The sequence below is a fragment of the Caloenas nicobarica genome, chromosome 7 (genome assembly GCF_036013445.1).
Source record: "Caloenas nicobarica isolate bCalNic1 chromosome 7, bCalNic1.hap1, whole genome shotgun sequence".
Lineage (NCBI taxonomy): Eukaryota > Metazoa > Chordata > Aves > Columbiformes > Columbidae > Caloenas > Caloenas nicobarica.
Genome location: NC_088251.1, coordinates 23055915 through 23074311, shown reverse-complemented (window position 1 = coordinate 23074311; position 18397 = coordinate 23055915). Strand labels below are relative to the sequence as shown.

General features: G+C 39.2%; 1 long non-coding RNA gene across 1 annotated transcript in view; it reads left to right on the top strand.

Annotated features, from left to right (window-relative positions):
- The window catches only part of LOC135990689 (uncharacterized), a 117092-nt gene that overhangs the window by 28887 nt on the left and 69808 nt on the right, over nt 1-18397 (top strand). The window lies entirely within an intron of this gene.

Below are 18397 nucleotides of genomic sequence, written 5' to 3'. Positions count from 1 at the left end.
GTCCCTTTCTCCTACACTGCTCTCTAATAGGTCATTCCCCAACCTGTACTGGAACCTGGGGTTGTTCCTGCCCAGATGTAAGACTCTACACTTACCCTTGTTATATTTCATTAAATTTTCCCCCGCCCAACTCTCCAGCCTGTCCAGGTCTCACTGGATGGCAGCACAGCCTTCTGGCATGTCAGCCACTCCTCCCAGCTTGGTGTCATCAGCAAACTTGCTGATAGTACACTCAATTCCCTCATCCAAGTCATCAATGAATATATTGAACAATACTGACCCCAGTACTGACCCTTGAGGCACTCCACTAGATACAGGCCTCCAACCAGACTCCACCCCATTGACCACGACTCTCTGGCTTCTTTCCTTCAGCCAGTTTGCGGTCCACCTCACTACCCGATCGTCCAGTCCACACTTCCTCAGTTTAGCTGTGAGGATGCTGTGGGAGACTGTGTCAAATGCTTTACTGAAGTCAAGGTAGACCACATCCACCGCTCTGCCATCATCAATCCACCTTGTTATGTCCTCATAAAAGGCTATGAGGTTGGTCGAGCATGACTTCCCCTTGGTGAAGCCATGTTGACTGCCCCTAATGACCCTCTTATCCTTGATATGCCTTGAGATGGCACCAAGGATAAGGTGTTCCATCCCTTTCCCAGGGATGGAGGTGAGGCTGACTGGTCTATAGTTATTCATCCTGCCCCATCTAACTTCAAAGGCTATTTCAGTCATTCTCTCCTGAGCAAGTGAGGTTGTTGTAAGAGAATGACTTGTCAACATATCTTTCTTCCCTCTACGCTGGTAGGTAGTCAATCCATACCCAGTACTCTGAAATGCACCATGGAGGTGCCTTGCTAAATCTGAGGAGTTTAGCTTGGCTACTGGAAGTAGTACGGCTATATAATCGTGTGTGTGGCTTCACCTCAGCTAAAATTCTCAACTTCATGTTTGGCTTGGTCATGCTGAATAGAGTGTCAGTAGGGTGAAATGCTGCCTAGCCAACAAGAGGTGAAAATACATTGCTCTTTCATATTTTGATGTATTATTCTAGTGGATTCTGGTGGTAGGTATTGGGTCCTTGCAAGGTGGCTTTTGAAGAAGAAACCAGGGATGTGGAAGTCTGCTATGTCCTTGCTACATGCAGGCCTAGAAAACCAGCTTTTCTTTCAAGACTTAAAACTTACTTGCACATGAAGAAAAAAGGGTTCTTGAGAGACAGCAGTGATATTGCTGGGTAATATGTAGACTTAGTTTGCAGAAATTAGATCTTCAGTAAAATTATCGGTTAACATAAAAATTCTGAGAAATAGGCAAAAGGAGATATTTAAAGACCAAGTTACAGACTGCTGGCTGATTACAGCTTGAAAAGTAGGGCTACTGACATGGTGTGGGGAAAAGCCCATTTAAAACCATACTCTGCCTGATATAGAGTGATGTGGGATGAAAATCTATGGTAAATACCCATCACTCATATTCAAATATTAGAGCACGGACTTGTATCAGATTGTCCTGAACCCTTGTGTTATTAAAAAAGTATTGAAAGGTTTTGCCTGCTTTCATTGCAAAGGGAAAATAACACTAATTTTGGGAGCCTGCAAGAACCTGCAGGACAGAATTAAGATATGCTGGTCTAGTTCTGTGTTCCTTTTATTGTGGTGCAGCATGTGAAAGTGAAATGCAAATGTTTGCAATATTATAACTTGGATTTGTCTTCTGTTTGCTTAGACTTCTCTGTGGAAGAGTTTTAAAATACGTTACATCACAAATATAGTTATACAGAGTTCAAGTATGTTAGTATTGTGCAGACTTCTATATCCCTTCTCTCTCCTCTCCCATCATCCTGTAAAATCATGGGCTTTTCTTTCTGATTCATGGGATTTTTTCATTTCTTTCTTTGTTTTGTATAAGGAAATACCTGAGTTATGATTTTACTGTTTTCTCTGCAACTGCAAGGGATACAATTTTTCTTGTAAATGAAAGCTTAAATCCCTTGACTCTGGGCTTTAAGCAAAATGACAACTATAGTTACAAGTTCTCAGAGCTTTTGTTTTCCCACTTTAGCATGAGTAGTATTATTTCTAACTAAACACACTGTTAAATACCATTGGTGCTTCCTTTAGTGCTAGAAACTCACAGAAAACTATTCAGCTTGTTCTGCAGTACAGGATTCTTGTTGGCTAGGCTGCTTGTTTTAAACCAAGTCTTAGCTGTGACCATGAGAGAGATGCTGAGGTGAAGAAAGAACATTGCAGGTTCAAGCTTCATATCTTTGCATCCAGAAAATGGTAAGAGAAATGAAGAGCTAATTTTGAAGTTATTTTTTATACTTGACACACCAGCCCCAGCTGAAAAACATAATTGCAGTTGATGTATTTGCTGTGTCATGATCTTTCCCAGTATGATAATAAACATTCAGCAGTTTGGTGATACTGGAATAAAGTTATCTTAGGAAGCACTCTATGGTTTTATTTGTCAGTATCAGGGTTGCAGGAGCACGCTTTGGCCTCTTTGTACACACATAATAGAAAAAAAGCCCAAAAGGTTTTTATATGAACATCTCTCTTCACAACCAATAAGCCATTTTTTAATGCACTAACTGCCCTTACAGATTCCAAATGGAGACTTATCTCCATGCCCATTTCCTTCGTGTTGGAATTACCTGTTTTAATTAGTCTGAATGCCTTAAGAGCTTTGTGTCTTTATACACCACTGTGCTTATTTACCTTCTGAACATACAAGCAACCATCTAGGTACAGAATACATGACACTGCAATGTTCACCTGGCTTGGTAGTGCAGCTTTTGCAGCAAATTCAATTAAGGCATCAATTTTAGGCTATGCTGATGATAATAAATTCCCCATTTAATAGAAGTTATGCTTTGATGGTGTTTCACATGTAATTTTAATTAATCAGTGTAAGTGCTAACAAAACAATGAAGTGGTCTCAGCCATAGAAAATAGCTATCTTCTGCTAAGTACTATGCAAGAAAGAATAACAGTGCTTACCAGACTGATGCATAAGTTAATGTGGCTTCCCTGAGTTTATGGTTTTCAGCTTTTTTAATTTTGTATTTTATTAGTCCCAGGAACGTGTCACAAAATGAAGTAAACTACTAAAAGCATGGAAGTCTAATGCAAAAAGTTAATGCTTAAATTGTCTGATTACAGTGAATAGAGGATGTGATTTTGTAAGTATGATTAGTTCTTACTGAATAGTCTTCCACTATGCCTTGAAATGGGAGTCACTGCTAAAACCAAGAACCTATAAAATGTAGCTCTTTGCTTCCATTGTGGCTTTGAGAAACATAGGAGACAAGTTGTCTGGGTTTTGCACAATGCGCAGGGCTTCCGCTCTCAGTACGCATCAATTTCAGCAGCAGAGCCAGGACCGCAGGCTCAGTTCCTTCCCCGCTCAGTGATTCAGCTCCCTTCGCCGCTTGGAGCAGGGGAAAGTTGCAGCCAAGTTGGTGACCAGTTACCAGTCCACATGAAGCTGGTAGTGTTGGCTGTTTGCTTCTAGTAGGCTTCACTTGAGCGTAAGCACTATCTAATTAGACATGGAGTGATTTGTTGAATTATGTTCCCTTTGCTCACTTGGTCAACGCTCAGAGCATGAATCTTTTAACAGATATTGACGCTGACTCATGGGACTCTAGCTGATGAGGGAGAAGGTTGTGCATCTGGCATGCTCAGGGTCACGTCATGGATTCACGTGTTTGTGGGAAAGTGCAGAGCTGCTAGGCAGCTGCCCAGAAAATGTGCATTACTGCCGTGTCTGCTCCTTCTGAAAGGCCATGAACAAGGCACAGCAAAGAGCTGGAGGAAAATCCTGGCACTGCAAATACATGAAACGCAGGCTCTGTGGCAGAAGTGGGGAAGTGCAGAAGCTGAGGTCTAATTGAGTGAGTCATATGCTCAGAGCAATGAGACTTGACAGGTCTAAGTGAGGAAAGCCCCAGAGGGGCTCTTCAGAGAAAGGGCCCTATTGCTACAGCAGTTCCATTCCTTCTCAGCCTCTTTCTAGAGCTGCAGCCTAGCCTTGAAACTATTACTTGCAAATGTTTGCAAAATATAAACTGCATAGGAAGTTCATACTTGCCCATTTTGCAATGTCTTGAATGTCTTGATTGAGAGTTGTCTTTGCAGACATTTGATCTCACTGAGCTGTATTTCTTTTTCATGGCAATCTGAACTTCAGGGTAAGAGAAAGTTGCCAGATTTTGCCTCTGGAACAAGCACTTGATGCCCATGAGATTCAGTGGGAGCTGCTGGCATTGAGGAGGACAGAGCTGAATATTTGGGCTTGATCCTGAAAAAAAAAATTTGAAGTCCTGCTGTTTTATTCATTATAAAATGACCTAGACAAACAGGATTTGCAGAAGATTTTTTTTTTTTTTTTAGTGTTGGACTCTTTAGCATGTATTTCATTGTTGGTAAAATAGCTGTTTGAAAAACGATGTGCAACATAAATACCATTACTGAATTTGGCTCCAGCTGAGGGGAGATATGCAGAGGAGATGGAAAAAGATGCATAATGAGAAATCTGACCTTAACTTACTCCCTTGCTGGGTGCATGCTCTTTTACTGAGGAGAGGCCCATAAATAATAGATTTTTTAAACATTTAACTTAAATCACCAATGCATTTGAATAAATATGTTTAGCCACTCTTTTCTGACTAACAACTGCCATGATGTTTGGCTCCCCAACGCCGTGCTGTTAAAGCAATTGCAGGCTAATCTCTATTCCACACCTACCTGGGTTTCGTCAGTTCTGAGTAGTCAAGCAAGTCCTACAGCTTAGTTTTATTCCTCCTGTCACAGAGGCAGAGAAATAGCCCTGCTGCTAGTCTTGTTCAATGTTGAAATCGCTCTTGAGTTTCATTAATATAATGAATCAATATGTTCTCCTGACCTGGCACGTTTTATGTTCTCAGTCTCTGCTCCCTAGGAAGATACTACTATTTAGGGATCAAATCTATCCAGTTAAGTAAAATGAAGTAATTTTCCCCCTTCTTTATATATTTTTCTAGCTAAGGAGTATTCCAAGCAGCATTCCAAATTATTCAAGATTCTGTAGCCTGTGGAATTTTCAATCTGTTGGAAACCGCTAAAAAATAAAAACCACATGCTCCACTGGCTCTGCATACAAGAGTCTGCATTTTAAACCAGAGCTGCTACATACACTGTAGCTTGTGCCTGTATCGTTTGGTGTTGACATCTGCATTATGATGAGGAGAATTATTCAAAGCCAAATTACTATTCAGGGTGGTAATGTGAAACAATGAAAATGAGATTGCTAGGGGGGAAAATATATGCAACAGTTTGTATAGTTAGGAAAGAAAATCGGCTTCATTTGCTGAAGCACTGCTTTCCTCTTTAGCAGAGTTTAACCCCTTTATAACAGCTAAAATAAAGCTGTGGCATGTTTATTGACAAAATGAAGTGTTTTCTCTGTGCTTTCTTAACTGGGGTAGTTATATTGTTTATGAATCTAATCTGAAAATGTCCTGTAGGGTAGTAAATAGTTGGTTTGGACATAGGTCTACACCTTGTTGGAAAAGTGGGAATAATTTGCATTAAAAAGTAAAATATGACAAAAAATCACCACTTTTACGAAGCTGTGAACACACTGATTGTATTTTTTTCATTGCGTATGTAAAAAATCCTACTTCAGTGAATAGATTTTGATCTTTAGTGAACTGGGCCTGTGAGTTGTGAATATTCAGCCACCATCCTTTGTTGGTTAGCTTAATAGCTTGAGCTATTAATTTCTGTCCCTAAAAGCATTTTCTTCCTTAGCTAACCAAGACAGTCTGGCTTGTGAATACTGGAATTTAGTGTTAGAACTAGCAGCTGGTTTCTCCAAGTTTGTGCTAGTCTACACCTGCTTTAGAAGTAGCGTCCTGATGTTCTCCCGCTACCTAACCATTCAGAGATTCTAATAAAAGTTTGGAAAGTCATCCTTGCCTTGGACCCTACCTCTGCAGAGCTTCAGGAGGAGAAAAGAAACATTCATAGATTACAGATTCCTTCCTACACTTAAAAATTGTCTGCAATAGCCATGAGTTAAAGAGCTTCTCAGTAAATCTTCGTGAGAAATCCAGGTTTACATATCGCATCTTGCCTAGGAAAGAGGCTATTTGGAATACATTGCTGTTTCACAGCCCTTTGGCAGAGCAAAATTTGCATGCATTCTTGAAAGGCTTGTGCCAAAGTGTAGCTCTAGCCTCATTTGCTGCTTCTGAATCTTCCTTCCTTTTTCCTATATTGTCTGTCCAGGCTTCAGTATCTCAGGTCTGAGATGGGGCGATAGTGTTCCCATTCAATTTCTTTACTTCTTGGATTGTATGCCAGACCAAATACTGGCATAGAGACACATTTGAACTGTATGCTAAATAAGCAACAGACACCTTTCTCCTCGAAGGCTGTTTACCTACAGTTTAGCTTCACTTACCTGTCTTTTAACTGCTGGCAATAACAGCTTTTTGTGTGATTACAGGAGCCCACAAAATTTCTTATTGACCAAAGAGAAAATTCTAAGAAAATAACAAAGAACTGGAAGTTTAAATTTAAGACCTGAGACAAATTGACTAGTGCTTTTAAGGCTGGCTTTACTTTTATTAATATTCGGGCTGTTGATTTATTGAATCTTTATTTAAACAAACAAAAAGCCCTGAAGTGAGTTGTTTCTTTTCAGCAATATGATGTTTTTATCAATGTACATTCACAACAGGGGGAAGAAAGTTGTTACAATTCCCTGATTACTTGAGAAAGGATTATGATAAGACAGCTGAGTGGTTTTGATAAAAGACAGCAAAGAACCATTTTTTAAAAAAATATTCAATTCATGGCATGTAGTACCTTTTCTTCTAATGGAATTCTGCACTTTCTTATAATAAGGAAATCTATTCTATATATATTTGCATGATGTGCCTTTTATGTGTAAAGATAGAAATACTTATCCAGTGAATAGTGAAATGTTGCAACCAGTAAACTTGTGTTAAGAGATGGACAAACACAGAAGCAGAAAGGAGCCATGCAAGTTCTGTGCTGAAGAGACCAGGAGTAAGGAGACACATCCCTGGCTCTTGCAGTGTCTGTAACTACTCTTAGACTGACCATCTGATGCTGAGTCTTGAGAACTGAGTGTTTGATAGCTGAATGGTGATGTATCCGCACTGTCTTGCAAAAGATCTGAAGAAGGGTATCAGCTATGAAAGTGCTATTGAAAGGTGCCATAAGCTTTGATCACAGAGAGTTGGAAAATCAGGAGTTATCCATGATGAAAGACACATGCTGACAGATTAATTAATTCGTGGGAGCCAATAAGTGTTCGTGTGTTTGCACTAAGGTGCAGAATTGTTTCCATACATATACTAGAAGATGCCTGTTCTCTGGTCCCTGGTCAGTGCCCCAGTGATAGATGTTGAATATCCCCCATTGCTGCAGTTTTAATAACCTTCTCACAGACACTGGAAGGCAGCCACGCAGAGTGCAGCCTGGGCAGGAACAGTAGGAACTCCATTCAACTTCATTTTCCTGCAGAGCCTGGAAATGACAGCTATTTAATCCTCATATTTTGCATGAAGGAGATTTTGCCTGCGTGATGCCATCCTGAGTTTATGTAGCATATGTTAATAAGTCAAAAGCATCTTGTTGAAGAACTTAATTACTTAACTGTTACCTTTCATTTAATTTGTAACTGAATGCTTTAGAAAAAATTCTTCTATACTAAATTGTCTTCACATCTTCAGTCAGAGTTTATCCTTTAAGCAAAAAAAAAAAAAAATTACTTACTCATCCTTGGCATGTGAACCACCAATTTTTGCAAAAGATATCAATTCTAAAAATAACTTTGAAAATTACTGGAGATTATTAAAATTATCTGTCTCCTCCCTTAACTTTTGATTCAATGATGGCTGCCACAGCTTAATCTCATTTGCTTTCAAAACATGGTATATCATACGCTTGTGGCAGAAATGACCATAAAAGGAATGAGTGATTTGACAGCATTTTAGAGTTTAACTGATCCCTAATGAAGATCAACAGTAAGCTAGAAACTGGGTAGTTTTTGTGTGCTGTACACTTTTAATAGTCTAACAGAGTATGTAACAAATCTATTTAAACCAGTTTCTAATGGGGATAGGAAATTTATGAGAAATGCAGAATATCTCTGGCATTCTGACAGATGTGATGTTTGTTTGACATCTGCAGAATGAGATTAAATAAGTGTCCAGTTTCGATCTAAAAAAGTCGCATTTGCTTCTCTAAGCAATATTGAGTTCTGTTCATATGTCAGGGAGAAAACAATCTTTAAAGGGCTCTTTACTGAAATGATGAACTAGGATTTTTTATCTTTGCCATATATTTCAAATTTCTCTTATATTTGAAAAAAAGGTAAATTTGATAAATTAGAGCCTGAAAATATTTCTTGACCTTACAATGTATGTTTTCCAGTCACAGGTGTTTTAACAACTTCATATTCCACAGATCCAGAATAATAAGGATTCCTAGTGCTCAGGTCACAGGCTCCGTAAAATTTGGCAACAACTGATAACACAGATCAGACACCTGTAGCACAGGGGAGTGTGCAGGCTTATTTATTAAACATATGCAGGTGCTTTTTGGGACATTCTGTTAATCTTACCTATTTTGATATCGCAATGTTATTTTTACTTTCAGGATGGGACAACTTCTTGAACAAACTGATAAGATCTGTCTTTTTAGCTGTGCATTGATGTCTAGATAGATTACAATAGTTACTCAATGTAAAATCAGTTGTGTTCTGAAAAGGTTCATGCTCCTCCTGATGGAAGTGCATCGTCAAAAGTCATTTGACAGTACTTTGCTTTCCTGCCTGAAAGTGTCAGATGTGAAGACCCATGAAAAATTAATTAAAAAAAAGCTTTTGGCTTTTACCTGAGTATGTCTGCATTACCATCAGAAAGCAGTCTAGGACTGACTTCCCCAAGCACCTGTAGAAACTTTGTGGGTGTTGTCTTGAAGTTCGAACTTTCAGCATCCAAAATCCAAGAGCTGAAAACAATCCAAAACAAATTGCGGGGTGTTGTTGTAACTCGGCTACAACTTGTACTTGTCTCTGTTTGTGTGGAGCATGTAACAGAAGTGATCTGAAGAAAACTAGACAAATGTTAGTGCCAGAAGACCCCAGTGCCATGTTTGGGATGCGACCTCCATCCTCACCAGTATCTGCATCCGGGGAGAAGTAATGCTTCACAGCTCTCAGAGCAGAGCTCTGAGCTGGCTCATACTTAGATGTGACCGCACGACCTGGGGTTAATATTTTCATAATACGAAAATAATATTTTCGTAAGCGAGGGTTGCAGCCTCGCATCACTGCGGGTGTCTGGGGTGTCCCGGTGAAAGGCACCTTCCCCTCTCCGCGGCTTCGGTCTTATAACACGCACGCCCGGCTAGCCTGCTCGAGCCAGGCTGCCCGGCTCTGTCCTCGCTGCCCAGCCGAGCGGGGGCTGCCCTTGGCCGCCGCCCCGGCCTCGCCGTCCCGGCCTCGCCGCCGCGAAGGGCGGGCGCCCCCAGCGGAGCCGCCGCCGCGGAGCCGGGGGGAACGCTCCCAGCAAATGCTCTGAAGCGGCAGCAGTTGGCGGGCCCGTTTTTAATGACCTAGAGCTTGAGAGCGGCTCGGGGGAAGATCACGGTCACCACCTCCACTTAAAACGATTATAACTGTTACTCATCTTAAGTAAGATTGAGTATTGTCGTGTTCGCTTGTATTTTATGTGCCACATTATCTTTGCCCATGCTATTTTAGTCGAACTCATGCATTGCTGGAGGAAAATGGTAATACACTGTACTCTGCTTTTGCAATTTCTTCTTAAACACTTTTCCCGCTGTTTCCACACTTTCCTGTGAGCACGACATGAAAGAACTGGCCTTTGTTTTGTTCACGAGGGCTTTGTTGTGACGAGAGATTCTCACAAGGGCAGCATTCTGGCTTTGCTGCTGCCCTGATGTGTGCTAGCATTGCCTGAAATCTAGTTAAATCAGGAATATGCAAGATTATATATGTTGATGCGGAATCACAGTCTTGTTTGGCAGGGTCGCAGTAAGAAGTGCGAGGTTATATTCGTAAATGGCTGATTACCTACTGTTTATCCCTTGCTCATATTTTTTAAATCCAGAGGTGGAAGGGGAGCACAGATTACGTTATAAATAAAACCACTTCACTGTGATTTAGGTGCAGAGCCCAAGAAATTGTCTGCGAGTGGGCTGCGACGGACAGGTCTCTTTTTGTGAGGCTGCTGCCCCATCTAGTGGCAGCTTGGGCGTTGGGTGCCCGGACAGGAAACGAGACGCTCGCTCCTCCCAGCCTGGGTTATCGATTGCAGGCACAGAACTTAAAAATAGATTTGAATAAAAGCAAATACGACCCATCAAAGCTTGCATGTATCTAGGCCAATCAATTAAAGACATAATTACTTTTTCTTCAGATGTTCATAAAAGTTTTAATAGAGAACAGTGCCATTTAAAGACAGGGAAGATGCTCTATCTGCTGGGAGCTTTGAAATTGTGAGGTTGTTTCCCGTAGAGCAAGCAGTGTAGTTGGCCCCGACAAGTAGGACTGAACCTGGAAATAAGAATTAAATTGCTGTTGTAGGTCATTCAGTAATAAAGGTGTCTTTTGGGGAGTGGGGGCTTTCCTTGCTTCTGTATTTACATTCTCCCTTTAAAATGTATCTCTGATGGCTCACAAATCTCCAAATTGATCTGATTATTCATAGCTTTGATCGGAGGGCTTCTAAATTTAATTTCTGTTGCTGAGTCTGTATAAAGACTGTCTTGATGCATCTTTGTTTTCATAGCAAGATTCTTTAATTAAAAATACAAGACTAAAAATTCTGTTCGGCAGTGGTTTTGTTTAATATGAAAACCAAGCCATTGGCTCCTGTACAGTGACACCAGCAATATGGCTGGGATACTGGTAACCTTCTAAGTAAGAAAGCTCATACAGAAATGCGCTTTGCCATTTGAAGACCCCATAGACTGTAATTTTAGATGTAGTGGCTAGACAAGTGTAACAGGTACCCAGACAATGAAAAAACAATAATTAAATAGCACCTGGTAATGATTGTTCCCATAGAAACTAAGATATAGCAGCAGGTTTATCTACCTTCTCAGGCTGTTAAATGCAGGAGATTTGCAGGATCCTTTGATGTTAAATCAGTGAAATACATCATATATATATATATAAGTAGAAACTTCAGCTGTTGTCATGAGTGGTTTGCAGGAAAAACAAATATAGTGAAAATTATCAAATATCATTATGCTTGTCTGTTTTCTCATACTGACACAAAGTCTATCAGCATAAATGCCAGCATAGGCATGTATAGCCTGGCACTTTAGTCTGATATATTTTCACTGACCTACTGTATCTAGCTCCTGAGATGTCTTTAAACATTGCCACCTCCTGACATTTCGAATACTGCAATTAATAATAACATTTTTGTTATTATTGCAAATGTATTTATTTAAAAGACTGCTGATATAGATCACAGTCAGGTGACAAACTTAATTTTTGAACTTTGCAATTCAAATAAATAAAATAAACAATTCAAATAAGCTAGCATCCTTGGGAGGCTGGAATCCACTGTCTCTTTATGTCCTTCCCACTATTTGTCGGCTTGTATGTTTGACGGCCTCTGAACAGTCAGTATTTTTCCTGTCCATTGACTGTTTTCGTGCTTCAGTAGGATATATATGTATTTTAAGACTGGAATGTGACTGTAAAATCAAAAATTGTTCCAAAGTTTTAGAGCAAAGCTAGTACCTTATAAAATTTCACCCCTAAATGTTCTAAAAGTCTTTTAAATGTAGTATTAAGGCCGAGTTGAGTTGAACATCTAAAAATACTTCCATAGCCTGGTTTCAGCAACAAAATAGGATACATTTCCCTGAGTTACCTCCCCAGGTAATAAACAAAAGAGCTCTTGATTGCATGTCTCCAAACAAGCCTATTGTAAATAACGGATACAGTTAATGTAAGACAAAAGTGTCCTTAGATGCCCAGCCTAGTTGCAGTTATTTTACATGAAACTGGGTTGTTCTGGAAAAATATTTCAAAATTATCTTTTTATGTCTAGTTTGAAATAAAATCAGCAATTGTTTGTTCTTAAAGGTGGTACATAAAATGTGATGTCTGTAATCAAACACACTTGATCCCAAATGCAAGGTGTGTGAGGGAAATGAAACAGCCAAAATCAGATTCAGTCTTTCCAGTGATTCTCAATAAAACTGAATACTTTAAATATTTCTGTTGTGCCCAGTCTTCACATGGGAGACTCAATGGTAATTTCTACCCCACATTTTTGAGGGATTCTTCCACTTCAGTTTCTGCCCACACTCCCCATTTGGCATTCAAAGTCTTATCAAACACCCAAACAATGAAGCCTAGGACACACTCTGTGAAGAACCGCAATTGGAAAATGACAGCTAAGATCCTTCCAGAAATAAAGCAGAAACTGTAAACCACATAACAAGGGGGAAATGTCTTCCCACTGATGATGGCTCTTGAATTCTGTTGCTGATTTAAGTCTGATAGTTTCTTTCATTTTTTCTGGAGGGTTTTCAGTCTGAGTCATTTCTGAGACAAATCAATTCATTTTTGAAGGGCAGCTGCTTAAAGCTACTTGTTCTGCAATGTTGGCTCAGATTCTGGCTGGCAAGTTCTAGAGCAAAGTATGACTGAGATGGTCAAGGATACCTGTTCATGGTAGTTCTTTATGTTGCTGTGTCTGCTATTAATACAGAACGTAAGCAGGTCGAAAAAAAGTTACCTGGCCACACCAATTTGCCATGTGTCAGACTTTGCAGGTGCATTTGAAGATGAAGGAGTTGGAACATTAGTGAAGATTTTTTTTACTATGGGTGCTTATGTGCTGTAGTAATGCCAAGTACATGCTGTGATCTTCATGGAACAGCTGCAGTTTCAACAGATGTAGTGATGTTCTGATTTATGTCACTTGGGGATGTTTTGTTTTAACTTAGGCTAAAGTTTTGTGCCACAGCACAAGAAAATTTAAGGGAGAATTAGTAAGTGGTGACTCTTAATTACTGCTGCTAAAGTTATTATACTGAATTTAGAACATCTGAACTTCAACTAGCAGAAATACCTTGCTTCATTTCCAATAAATTGTCTGTGGTTGTTTTTTATTTGTAAATGTGCCCATCTGGTTTTCTGGAATTCTACTGTTGCCAAACAGGCATTACCTAAAATGCATAAGGCCATGACTGGCAAAGCCTGGTAGTTGCCTGTGATTTTCAGCTTCTTTTGTGATTGCCTCCTTATGATGATACTGTGCTTTGGAAGGTTTTATCACACTTAGAGGCTTCCAGCTTGAAACATACTGAGGTAATTAATGCGTATGATGCCAAGTCATAGCATTACGTACAAAACACTTTCCAGTTACTTTCCAGTTATTCAGTAGAGAAATAATGTTTCCATTATCCAATGAGGGATAATAATTTTACTCACTTGCCAGTTGCACATGTTATTCATTGAAAATATTTTGCCCAGTGGGACTTGAAAGCAATTAATTTGATTCTAGTTCAGTCTAGAATATTATTTTGTTGAGCGTCACTGAAAAGTTTGCTCAAAACTTTAAAAAGGTATTAGTCTACCATTAAGAGGTTTGCCTTTAATTGGTAATTCAGAAATCCAGACCTTCTTGTCTCATAGGAGCCATTTTTTTAAAGCCACTTTTTAAAAAGTTGATTAAATTGTGTAATACTATTTCTAAACTTCCCTCTGGTGTCTGTATTTTCATGTGGTCATCTCAGTCACTGAGCATGTTCATTTATTTCATCAGAAAACATATAACCTTGGATGAGATGATTTCTCAAAACCTCTCCCAGTTGCATTCAAGAGCCTGAAACAAGTGGTTTATCTCTGTCTAAATTGTTCTGAAAAAATTCCAGTGGAGGAGGTTCAGTGCCACTCAATAGCATTTATTGTTGTGCTTTACTGCTCTCACCAGTAGTACTTTGATTCAGTTTCCCTTCCTGCAGCCAGGTTTATTGCTTTTCACCCCATCTCTCATAGACACAGAGGACAGCTTATTCCCTTCTCTGCCACAGTCTTTTCCCCTTTGAAGAAAATGTCCCTTGTAGATTTTGCTTCTTTGGATAAAACAAACCAGATATTTTCAGTCTTGTCTCCTTGTGATCATTACTGTCGTGTTCTCATCGAGAAGAATGATGCTCAAAACAAGACTATGTGTCTATGTGTCAGTGTGTTTACATTTTTTACTCAATACTGTTGACTTCAATCCAGCTTGTGGTCTGCTATGCCTTCTGGATCCGCTTTAATACTCATCTACATCTGTGCATTTTATTATTCCTGGTTGTGTTTATTAGCTTGTGTATTTCCAATAGCTCTGGTTTGCTAAGCTCCCTCTGAATGCTGGTTGGATGCTGGTGTACGTACAGTCCTTCCCAGCTTCAAATATCGTCAGTGTATCCTACCAGTCAGGTGCAGCCTAAATCTGAATGAACCAACTAGTTGGCTGTAACCATGGAACAGCACACAGGAACTGAGTATGTGCTGCATGTTTTCATGCTTGACTTGTGGGTCTACGTGTCATTTTACTGTTTATGAAGTACATGACACTTGCTCCATAAATTCTTGCATTTTCACTTCTTAAAGTTCCATTTCCTTCACTTGGCAAAAGGTTAAACGGATTGCCCATTTGTATAATTGCAAGGAATAGGACAGATGTGGAAGGGCTATGCCAGACCAAGTTTAAACCCAGATTTGCTCTTTAACGAATATGCATTGTTTCAAGTATGTCACTTACATTTTTAACTTTGTCTTGAGATGGAGGTACCTGAAACTTCAGATTTCAAGTTCGATGAATGCAGAAAGGTTTGATTCTCTTTTCATGGATAAACTCTGTTCTCATTTGCCCCAAAGCAAGCAGTCTGTTTAAGTGTCAGAGGTGAGCCAAAGGCCTGGTGACCAAATAGTCATATTGCTCTTTATTAGTTCAGGTTTCAATACACACAAACAAAATCCTCCTACGCCTACAATTCTATATGGAAGTGGTGTAACATGCAACCAATAGGTGACTATATATCATGTTTCACTATAACTTAGGTTTTTTTAAACACAGATTTTATTTTTATGTACTTTGAGTCACATTTTAGTTTCACTTCCATGAAGAAAGCTTTTGCTATATAAGGTAAAGTGGCCTGTCCATTCAGGATGCATCACTTCCTTTAAGAGCTGTCAGGTTAAACTAGCTTGCCATGCTCTGGACACATCAGATACTGCTTTATCCTCATTGCTTAATGTTTCTTCTCTGGAAGTGTTGAAGATAAGTAGGGACTTGAGTTCATATTAGTTATGCTCCTGAGGCTTCTGAGAGTATGATCTCTTCTCGTTGGCTGATGCCCACCTCTCCGCTGTTTCTAAATGCTTGTTGGACTCCCATTCTGCTCCTTTCTGCTGCCCGCACATACCTGAAATCAAGCAACGATATGCTTTAGAGCAGATTTATGATATCAACATTTGTCCTGCATGTATGTTAGTACCAGATAACCAATACCTTCCAAAAATGTCCTCTCTCTAGTATTTCTCTTGTCATTCTGCAGTGGTGTTTGCCAGTCTCCATGCACAGTTCTCTAGGCTGTTTCTCTTAATCCTCACCAGCACCACAACCTGCATGGTCCTCTGGTCAGTCTCTGTGAGGAAGGAAAGAAAATATTTCCCATGGATTCTGTTGCAGGAAACAAAAGTTTTGCAAATCAGTGCTCTCATCTTCTGGCCTTCTTCTTCCCAGGCTTTGATCACTAGCCAGCCAGATGATAATGTAGTTGTGGGGCCAAAGGCATGCAGGGAACATTGAAAGATAGTATATGAAGTATTATAGCAGCCGAAGCAGAGACATATGTACACTGTATGTTTGTTTGAAGATTTCATTTTTGTTGGGGAAGTTTATCTAACATAAACTAAAGAACAAATGAGATTGCACACCCAAAACAGCATCTCAATTTCCTCTGCTCTCAAGACTCTTTATTCATATTTTCTCTAGAGCTACCTAAATTTCAGAATGAAAGAGACCTAAATACAAATTTTGTTTATCGCTCCTTTTTCATTGTTACTTACATTCATAATGATGGGAATAAGTTGAAATTTAAGTTGTACTTACTTTATTAATAGAAAAAGCCCACAGAAGTCAATGACAAATGTGCCATTCATTATGATAATAATAATATGCAATTGTCCTGAAGATATGTATATTCTCTACCTGTTGGAAGTCTGTTGACTTTAGTACTTTGATTAATGTTTAAATGAAAAAAATACTGAAGTGAACAAGCCGTAACATCCCAAAAGACATGATTAAAACATAGTATTTTTTTGTCTAAAACTATATTACCATTGCTTACTTTGTGCCCAAAGTATTCTTGGCCGACACTGGCCAGGCTGTCCTGCTAGTTACTGTCTAGAACAGTAGTGAAGAGGTGCCCCTGCTTTCTTGTCTTGCACAGTCTCCAGTCTCACAGTCTCTCACGGGAGATCCCAAACTTGTGCTCTAGAAACAATGGAATTTTAACTTCCTGCACAAACTTTAACCAACAATCCACAAACAGCACCCTTTTGCTGAATAACTCTACCACCCACAGTGGTAACCTCTAGTAATAAATCTCAGTTTGCGGATCCCAATCACAAATTGTATTGCCAAACAGTTCACAGTCCAGTATTGTCAGTAACCATTTTGTGTTTGAGTAGTGCTCGCTGTCCCTGTGCGAGACCGGGCTGTCAGTTTGTTACTCACAGCACATTCACACTGTTGTCAACTCTCCCTCCTCCTGACAAGTCATACCCGAGCAGACCTGTGCGAGAAAGGAACTACTGTCCCACCCAGTTTATCAAAAGGAAATTGAACTATAAAAACAGGCTTAAAAATAACAGAGCTGGTAATAGTCCAGATGTTACATGCTTCAGTCTTGAGTCTATAGAACAAGCCTTCATTAAGATTCTTATTCCTATCATTCCACCACTAATGTGCAAGGCTGATGTACCCAGACTTCAATAAGCTACAAGATGTAGCATGCTTCTCACAAATACCAGTGTGCTTTTTGGAAAGAGAGAATTTAGTTTATGCATTTTGCCTAGATTTTTGAAAGGATTGCTATAGTTGAATTTGTACCTGAGCAACTCCGAATTCACAGTTGCCATGCTATGAAGACATCAGTCTAGAAACTACTTGAGTTTATGTAGCTCATTTTTTATAAAGAAGAAAAGAAAAGGGAAAAGAAAAGGAAAAGAAAGGGAAAGAAAGGGAAAGAAAGGGGAAAAGAAAAGGGAAAGAAAGGGAAAGAAAAAAGAAAAGAAAAGAAAGAAAAAAGAATAGAAAAGAAAAGAAAAGAAAAGAAAAAAGAAAAGAAAAGAAAAGAAAGAAAAGATTTTCACTTTCAGAGGTTTTTTACATTCTTTGGTATGTATAACATGACCAAAAAAATTGACTGAAATGTTATTATGAGTACTTTTTAAAAAGAGCCAATTCTGCTCTTTTGTAGTCAGAGCACTACTTGTAGGTCACAACAATTTTTTTGCTCAAGACTTTTCCAAAATGTTTCTGAAAACTGTAGTCATTCACCATTAAGCAGCTAGTGACTGAGACCAAAAGCTTTGTATGAGAGCTCTGTAAGGAATGATTGCACATACACATTTGATTTTTTTTCTGAATTCTTAAATGAACTATGATGAAAAAGTAAACATTAATATGGTCTGATCTACAAAAATCAGTTAAATTTTGCTAGCGGTCCTGTAATTTGACCCTAAATTCTGCATTTGTGAGAAGAGATGAATACTAAACAAAACACTTGGGTACTAACTTTTTTAAAAATAGGCCAAAAAATGACAAGCCAAATTGCTAATTTGAGATCTTCAGATCAGTAACTACTGGAGTCTTTCTGGCTCACTATGTTGCTCTGTTAGGATGGATAGAACTGCTAACTTCGGAAATTAGCCTGCTAATTTGCTCCATGATGGCCATTTCAGTGCAGGGAGTCATTTGATTCTTGGCAGGATATTATTACAATATGTGCAAGCCATTTACTTTCACAGTTACATGTATCACAGAAATATATGCCATCTTGATGCTGTGACACAAACTCTTCTCTGTAAGTTTGCAATAAACAGTGTTTATAGCAGTGTCTCCAGCCTGCCTCATCTTATAGCTTCCTTAAGAGAAACAAAATCAAAGCAGATAGCACATGTTCTTGAGGATATTGAAGCGATGCTAGGGTATCTCTGTGTTTCCTTAACCATCCAAAAGATGGTTGAGAATATTGAGAATATTTTCTGCCTTGTCTGCCCCAACAAAAGAACATCTTCAGCAAGGACTTAAATTGTGACA